The sequence below is a fragment of the Zonotrichia albicollis genome, chromosome W (assembly GCF_047830755.1).
Source record: "Zonotrichia albicollis isolate bZonAlb1 chromosome W, bZonAlb1.hap1, whole genome shotgun sequence".
Classification (NCBI taxonomy): domain Eukaryota; kingdom Metazoa; phylum Chordata; class Aves; order Passeriformes; family Passerellidae; genus Zonotrichia; species Zonotrichia albicollis.
In genome coordinates this window covers 11,589,741-11,597,220 of record NC_133859.1, presented here as the reverse complement: position 1 = coordinate 11,597,220, position 7,480 = coordinate 11,589,741, and the positions used below count along the sequence as shown (strand labels likewise).

Here is a 7,480-nt window from a genome sequence, read left to right as displayed (position 1 = left end):
GGCCTGGCCTGCGACAATTCCAGCACCGGAGGGACTGATCAGAAATTGAGTGCGATGCTGCTTGAACCCGGGGTTTTCTCAGTTTGTCATCTCTTTTAGAGTGGCAAGGGATCTCATTGTTTTGATACTGTTTTGGTCTTATTGTTTAATAAACAGGGTTTTTTCCACCTTTCCCCAAGGAGGTATTTTTTCCTCCCGGACCAGTTGGGGGGAGGGGCCAATTGGATCTGCTTTTCCCACCAGAGCTCCTTTGGGGGATTCTTCCCCAAATTTGCTCTAAACCTGGACAAATACATGAATTGGCGCCCAACGTGGGGCTTGAACCCACGACCCTGGGATTAAGAGTCCCATGCTCTACCGACTGAGCTAACCAGTCGATCAGCTTTTTCCGTGCGTTTCCCACTTCTAGTAATGGTAGCAACAGCCATTGGTTTAGATGCTGGCTTAGGCTCACTATCTGGTCTGGCTGCTGGCTTCGAGCCTGGGCTGTTGGCTACAGCTTGAGTGACTGGGATAGCTGATTTATCTCACTGCCCCCCTGCCTCTGTCTGCTGCCCGACAGTATCTAACAAAGTGCGATAAGCATAGGCCAGGGCCCAGCTTATTGTAATTAGCCTTTTCTCCTTGGAATCGTCATGGCACTTCTCTTTTAGGTATTTCCCCACCTCTGCTGCATTCTGAATTTGTTCCCGTGGAAAATCCCAGTCTACAGGACCAGGGTTTGGCCTATATTTTCCCATTCTCCACCCCACTTCAGGATTTTTCACGCCTGCTTCTGCTTCTGGATCAGGGGTCTCACCAGCTCCTCTGGATATCTCAGCCCTCATTCTAGAGAAGCTGCAGACCATATAGAGGAAGCTTATCAAATTAAATACCAGAAAGATGGTCTCTTAAACATTCAGGGGAAACTGAACATTCTCAAAAAGTGACATAACCGATCCAAAGGAGAAGACGGAAAGGGAAGGCTGGAAAGTCTCGTTCTTGGCTCCTCCTCTAACAGACTAAATGTAGTTAAAAATAAATTCCCAAAACGTACTACTGGAATTGGGATGCAGGGTAGGATGAAGAAACCACAAACCATACATCTCATAAACAGAGGCCAGTATCTTTTTGAACTCTTTATAAATCATTATCACCAATTCCAGCACCGGAGGGACTGATCAGAGACTGAGTGAGCTGCTGCTTGAACCCAGGGTTTTTTCTTAAATTTCCAACATAGTTTCTCATGATTCTTCTTATGATTATATAATAATTATATTTAATTACGAAACAATCATCACATCTAACAATTATATCATTTATCATACTGCTTACGCAGGTGCAGTTGATCTGGGAAAACACAAAGCCTAACATTTTCAGATTCTATCTTTTTCAGGGCCCCCCTATCACTCCATTGATATCTCTGTGCGGGCTCAGCTTCATTAATCGCTGGCACTGAGAAGGCAAACTTTGGTCTGTCATCGCGATGCAAAGGAATCGTAAAGAAACAATCCTTCAGATCCACAATAAGGACCGGCCAGTCTGTGGGAAGCATGGTAGGCGATGGCATGCCCGCCTGCAATGTTCCCATGCTCTCCATCACGGCATTGACCTTCCGGAGGTCTTGCAACAACCTCCATTTCCCAGATTTCTTTTTGATGCAGAAGACAGGAGTGTTCCAGGGACTGGTAGAAGGCTCCAGATGACCCTGGTCCAACTGCTCCTGCACCAGATTCCGAAGTGCGACCAATTTATCTTGAGGGAGGGGCCACTGCTTCTCCCAGACAGGTTTGTTGACCAGTCACCGTATAGGAGGCGTAGGACACTCTGTGCCCTTCACTGCAGTGGCCCCCATAAAAAATCCGTCCCGATGCTCACCCCCCAGGCAGACACAACATCCCTTCCCCAGAGGTTGGCAGGAGTAGAAGTAACATGAGGCCTAACCCAGGTCGCCTGTCCCTCCGGGTTCACGACCAGCACAGGCCGCTGGCTCACGTAGCATTGCACCGTCCCTCCCAGGCCCGCAACAGACGTCCCCACCGGATCCAAGGGCCACTCCGGGGGCCAGGCGGCAAGGGAGAGAACTGTGATGTCAGCACTGCTGTCAAGAAGCCTGCGGAGGTGGATTTCCAACAGTGTCGCACCAGAAACGGACAGGGTACACAGCATCTCGGGACGGGCCTTGGTCAGGACAGCAGTCCAGTGAACTTGAGGTGGCCCAGTGGATCCAAAGCCACCAGTTCCACGCGACTGGTCAGCTGTCCTGTGAACAGAGGACCTAAAAGGCACAAGTTGAGCGAGTCGCGTCCCTTTCGGGATCGTGATGGGGGAGTGGGTGTGGAGACCATGGCACAAATCTGCCCTGTGAAATCCGCATCAATGAGCCCCAGGTGCACAATGATGCCCTCAAGGGTGACACTAGACCTCCCCATAAGGAGAGCACTCATGCCCCCATCCAAGGCACCAAAGGCATCCAGGGGAACCTTGTGTATTTTACAAGATTCTAAGACAACTGTTGCTGCGCTGCAGACATGCACACCGGCTGATCCGCGGGTGCTGGCTGCAAGCCAGCAAAGGAGACCTCCATCGGTCCCGGGGTCTGGAGAGAAGCTTGTGTCTGGGCGTGCCCTCCTGCGCGCTCTGCTTGATGTTTCCCGAGCCCGGTAAATCCTGGCCATTAACACGAACAGTCGCCTTGCAAACATTTGACATGTGATTCGGCCTGCCACACCGGGCGCACAAGAACATGGGGAATTTGACCTTCTGCGCTTTCTTCCCCTGCTTCTTGCCAGCCTGTGCAGGCCCCTGCTGTGGCCGCCTGCCCTGCAGTGCTGCCCAAACTGGCTGCACAGCGGCAGCCACGGCAGCCAACTTCCGACCCGGGGGGACGATGTCCGCACAGGCCTCCGCCATCTGGGAGATAGCAGGAAAACCAGGCAGAGCCACTATGACCCTCCTACAAGCAGCACTGCAATTACACCTCACAAGGTTTGCAATCGTAACCCTCCTTGCCAGAGGATCAGGCACCTGCCTCTCCACAGACGCAGTCAGCCTTGCCGCAAATGCCATGAAAGGCTCATCATCCCCCTGGACAATGGTTGCAAACGGCTGCTTCGGAGCAGCCATTTCCAGGGTCTGAACAATCGCTGCCATGCCTAGCGTGTGGCACTGGTCAAGCACAAGAGGATTGAATCCAATCTGCCCCTGAACATTTTCATAAAGCCCTGTTCCCAACAGCACGTCAGCGACAACCCCACGCCTAGGGTCCTGCGGTGCCAGTGCAGCATTCTTCACCACCGCTTCGACCGCCAAACAAGCCCACCTGATCTCAAAAACATCTAACTGCACAGGGTCAAAAAGAGAGCGCGCCACACGATGGAGATCGCGAGGCGTCAGCATGTCCGTAGAAATCCTCTGGAGCGTCTGCATAACCTCAGCAGCCCCCAAACCATGCTGAGCAACCGCTTAATGGACTTCCCTCTCCAGCTTATATGAAAGGGGTTCATGGGTGTTATGAGTAACACCCCTGAGCATAGGGAAATCCTGGGAATCCTCTGACAAAGCCACTGCACCTGCTGTGTCCCTGTTCTTGGGCCCCACAGGGACAAGAAGAGATGATTGACTGGGAGCCAGGTCAACATCACTCGCCCCTGCGACCCCTGCAGCACCAGCAGAGCCAGAGGAGCCCACTCCGTGACGTTGCAGGTGCCACAAGGAGACAGGCTGAGTTATCTCATCTGTCTTAGTTCTGGCTTTTCGCCAGAAACGCTCGGAGTTCCTCGGACGCAGGGTCACCTGGCACGAGGGAAGCGTCCACAAATTTGACGAGGAAGCGCCATGGCCCCGGGCACCCAGTGGACTCCCGCCAGCCGTGTCAGCATTCGCGCTAAAGGTAAATACTTCAGTGCCCTGTTGCGCCGCAGCCCCGGCAGGGGGGGCCTCTATACAGGTGCAGGTGCCGGCATCTCCCGCGAATCCAGCGCTGGCCGGGACGAGACCGGTGGGGGGCCCCCTGCCCCCAACATCAGGGAGGGGCAGGAGATGGAGCGAAGCGTGGTGTCACAGATATCTTTTCATTAAAATCCTTTTTTAGGATTTTTCCTGCTGAAGCTGAGAAGTTTCAGCAACAATTTGTAAACACTGGTTGTCTGCTGCTGTGGAATGCAACAGGTGGATCCATGATTGGTCTCCTGTGGTTGTTAGGATTTACTGACCACTCACGGCAGAGCTGGCTCTCACTCTCTGCTGGGACACAGATCTTTGTTATTCATTCCTTTTCTATTCTTAGCTTAGCTAGCCTTCTGAGAACTTTTCCTTCTATTTCTTTTAGTATAGTCATAATGTAATATATATCATAAAATAATAAATCAAGCCTTCTGAACATGAGGTTAACATTCTCGCCTCTCTCTTCACCTGCAACCTTTTTGACCACCGTCACAGCGCGGCCTGCGGAGCCCCCTATGAGCACACCCCCTATGAGCGTCTGTCCTGAGCTGCAAGACTCCACAGCGGGCACTGCCCCCACTGAGCGGAGAGGGGCCGGACAGAACACCGACCGACTCCCCGCCCCCGGCTGCTTCCACCGGCTGTGCATGCCCAGCAGGCTGCACAGGCCCAGAGACGGGTGGAGTGTCCCCCCCCCCCCCCCCCCCCCCCCCCCGAGGAGTCCGACTCGGAGGCGGGCGAACCTGCCCCTGCAGCACTCAGGGGGAATGTCTTGGAAACACCGCAGTTTGGACAAAAAGTTGTCACCGAACCAGACTCAAGCTGAGGCGGAGGATGACCCTCAATGGCCGGGAAGGCACAAAGAGAGGGCAGCACATCCCCTGCCCCGCCTCCTGCGCGGGGTGGGGTGGGGTGAGGATGGCCTGCTGATTCCACAGAGCCCCCAGACATGAAAGAACACAAGCTCACATCGCTGTTCTCAAGGTGATGAAAAAAGGGCAGTTTATTTTCTGACTTCAACATTTATCGTTTTCCAAAAGTGACAGCGGATTGGAGGGTGACAGTGCCACCTCTCCAATGACGCTGGTCAAACCAACAGTCTATCAACTTTCTCCTCCTCCATGAAGGAATGCAAAACAATGAGTTATTTACAGAAAGTGCGTGAGAAAATTCACTACAAGAATGTCAACATCAGAAGTCTTAGAAAATCTTAAAAAACCAGGGTGACAACTCCCTACAGGAATTTTTGGCCCACCAGGACTCCATAAATGTGCTTTGCTGGTGGGGAGGTCTTCAACTACCCTTTTAGGTCTTTTTGTCCTCCCAGGATTTATAGACTCGGACTCTGTTAGGGAAATTAAAATCATGACTTGGACTCCCTTTCCACCCTGTACTGTCCCTCAAGGTACACGTATCGCACAATTGATTCCTTTTTCACAGTTTGTCATCCCCTTTAACAGAATGCAATACTAGGGTGGGAGGATTTGGCTCTACAGGAACCCCACAAATATGCGCACAGACAATTTCTGATCAGTGTCCCACTTGCAAATGTACCCTGTCATTCCAGGGGGAACAGATAATACTCACTGGTATTTTAGATACTGGAGCGGATGTCACTGTTGTCTCTCAAGCCAAGTGGCCCCCCACTTGGCCCCTCACAGAGGTGTCCCAAGCTCTCACTGGGATTGGGGGAGCAGTTGCAGTTACCAAAGTCACCATCTAATTCAGGTCACATAGCCTCTGTGAAGCTGTTCGTTCTGCCTGTGCCCATGGTATTATGGGGATGAGATGTACTTTCTCAATGGGGTCTCAAAATTCAGTCTGATTTTTAATAGGGACCATTGTGGCACATGACACCCTGAAATTAACCTGGAAAGCTGAAACTTCCCTCTGGGTGGATCAATGGCCCCTCCCACTACCTAAATTACATGCACTAACTGACCTTGTTCATGAACAACTTCAAAAGGGACATATAGTCCCCTCTAGCAATCCCTGGAATTCATCTGTGTTTGTAGTTAAAAAACAAACGGGCAAGTGGCGCTTGCTCCAAGACCTTGGCAAAATTAATGAAGCCATGGAGGACATGGGAGCTCTTCAGCCTGGCCTCCCATCCCCTACCATGATCCCTCAATATTGGGACTTAACAGTCATTGACTTAAAAGACTGTTTTTTTGACATTCCCCTGAATCCTGATGATGCTCCTAAATTTGCCTTTTCTGTTCCAAGCATTAACATGCAAGCACCCTTGCAAAGATATCACTGGGTTGTCCTTCCTCAAGGAATGAAATGCAGTCCCACTATTTGCAAGTGGTTTACTGTGAGGTGTTGTAGTGTGTTATGTTAGTTTGTTTAATTGCTCCCCCATTTTGTATAATGGTTCTGCCCTCAACTGTTTTTCCCGCCACTGTGTTGTCAGTCATTCTGTTGCCTTGGTTACTCCCGCCTTGAGTTATGTCAATCCCCTGGTAAACTCCCAGTTCCCCTCCCCTTGTTTCCTTACATAGAGCATACTCCTCCCACCCTGGGCCCTGCCAGTCACTCCCTACTCCACCTAATTTTCTAGAAGGTTCCTCACTTTGGGAGTTATGATTGGCTGTGGGACCGGAGCCCCTCCTTTGTTATGTATCGATTGGTCTCCCTTTACTGTCTATTATCATAAGTTCACTCCCTCTACGCCCTGGATTGGTTTTGGTTGAACGCCTCCCCTGGATTCCTCCCCCCTTTATAACTCTGCTGTACTCATTGTTCATTGTCACTCCCTGTTGGACTTATGTTAGGTGCAAGCCAGATTGTCACTCCCTGGCTGGCCTCCATCTAGGCAATAAACCTGACCGTCCCCGGAGAGTGTCCGTCTCTCGTCTCGTCTTTTCTTGCAGCTTGGTATTGAACTCTCAGCGTGATCTCGTCCACATGGACACAGCCCAAAGCCACTGCTGCCAAGGGGCGTCCATAGGAGCAACCCTGGGGCCCTGCCACCGGGGTTGACTCCCCCCCCATTGCAGCTGCCCGCTGGCCGCCCTGCTAGCCCGACAGACATTATTTTAAGGCTGCTGACTGCTGTAGTTTGGCCCCCAAGCGTGGGGTCCAACTGGACGACTGGATGCCCGGACCCCGCGGCCAAGATCACTGGATCTCACTGGCCGCCGAACTACCCTCAGTTGCAGCAGACTCCGTTTTAGGAGTGGCGCTCATGAGGGACGCAGGACCGGAACTCCGCGCACCCAAGGAGGTTTCTGCTGGTGAGACCTGCTTGCCCAGGATTTTCGTTTGCCGCCATTGGTTTAGGTAAGTTAATCTGAAACCCCAGACTTGGGGACAGTATCCTCCGGCGCCGCGCGGCGTTTCCCTCTGCGGTTTCGCAGTCGCGGCGTGTTCTCTGCCTGCCCCTTGCACGGCGGCGCTGGGGCGGGTTTCCATGGCAGAGCCCCTCAGGCTCCCTCGGTGTGGCGCCGAGCAGCTACCGCGGTTTTTCGGTGCGGGGTGACTTTTCACTGCGCGGCCGCTCCTCCGCCGCCGCGGCGGAGCCCCTTTGCTGCTTTTTTCGCCCGCAATTTCA

General features: G+C 52.5%; 1 non-coding gene across 1 annotated transcript; it reads right to left on the bottom strand.

Annotated features, from left to right (window-relative positions):
* Window positions 1-303: 303 nt before the first annotated feature.
* On the bottom strand, window positions 304-376 carry TRNAK-CUU (transfer RNA lysine (anticodon CUU)). Its single transcript has one exon. It is a non-coding gene; the product is annotated as a tRNA-Lys (tRNA).
* Between the last annotated feature and the right edge of the window lie 7,104 nt (window positions 377-7,480).